This window comes from Grammomys surdaster, unplaced genomic scaffold (genome assembly GCF_004785775.1).
Source record: "Grammomys surdaster isolate TR1022 unplaced genomic scaffold, NIH_TR_1.0 125297, whole genome shotgun sequence".
NCBI lineage: Eukaryota > Metazoa > Chordata > Mammalia > Rodentia > Muridae > Grammomys > Grammomys surdaster.
The window spans coordinates 1-1124 of NW_021620175.1; the positions used below are offsets into that span (position 1 = coordinate 1).

Genomic DNA, 1124 nt, shown 5'->3' on the forward strand with positions numbered 1-1124 from the left:
TGGGCATGGATCTTGCACATCATTAATTGATTAAGAAAATGCTCCCATAAGCAAGCCCACATATCAGTTTGGTGGAGAAAATTTCTCAATCAAAGTTTCCTCTTCCCAGATGACCCTAGTTTGTATCAACTTGACAAAAAGCTAACCAGAACAGCTAGAGAATGTATTAAGATTAACATTGCCCTTTGCATGATATGTAACATCTTAGTTTGAACCACTAGAAATATGACAACTCACTCAAGATTTTCAGAAATGCATCCTGCACCACCAACTGCTTAAGCCCCCTGGCCAAGGTCATACATGACAACTTTGGCATCATGGTTCACACCCAGCACAGGCATGTGGGCACCAGCAGAAGGGGTGGAGATGATAACCCTTTTGGCCCTACCCTTCAAGTGGGCCCCAGACTTCTCCATGGTGGTGAAGATGCCAGTAGACACTAAGACATATTCAGCACCAGCATCACCCCATTTGATGTTAGCGCAATCTTGCTCCTGGAAGATAGTGATGGGCTTCCCCTTGATGACAAGCTTCCTATTCTCAGCCTTGACTGTGCTGTTGAATTTGCTGTGTGTAGAGTCAAACTGGATCATGTAGACCATGTAGTTGAGGTCAATGAAGGGGTCGTTGATGACAACAATCTCCACTTTGCCAAGTGCAGAGTAGAAGGCAGTCCTGGTAACCAGGCATCCAATACGGCCAAATCTGTTCTCACCAACCTTCACCATTTTGTCTACAGGACAAGGCTGGCACTGCACAAGAAGATGTGGCTATATCTGGAATAGGGAGGAGCAGAGAACCAATACTTCTATATCTCAATGATATTGAACATCTTTTGTGAGATAACTTACTTCATAAATATATGAAGTATATTCATTGATACTGAACATCTTTCATGTGCTAATTTATTTTATGTATTCTGGATCTAAACTGTCAGAGATGTGCTATGATGGGTGATTTTATGTGTCAACTTGGTAGGTTATGTTGTGTAGTTGTGTTGGTTAAACACTTGTCTAGATGCTCTTTCTGGAAGTGATTAACATTTAAAATCAGTAGACTGAGAAAAAACAGATTACCCTCCCAACAAGGGTGAGCCTCATTCAATAAAGTAAAGGCTTTAAGAG

The 1124-nt window shown here is 41.6% G+C and overlaps 1 pseudogene; it reads right to left on the reverse strand.

Annotated features, from left to right (window-relative positions):
* Nucleotides 1-300: 300 nt before the first annotated feature.
* LOC114637458 lies at nucleotides 301-728 on the reverse strand (annotated as a pseudogene).
* Nucleotides 729-1124: the final 396 nt, after the last annotated feature.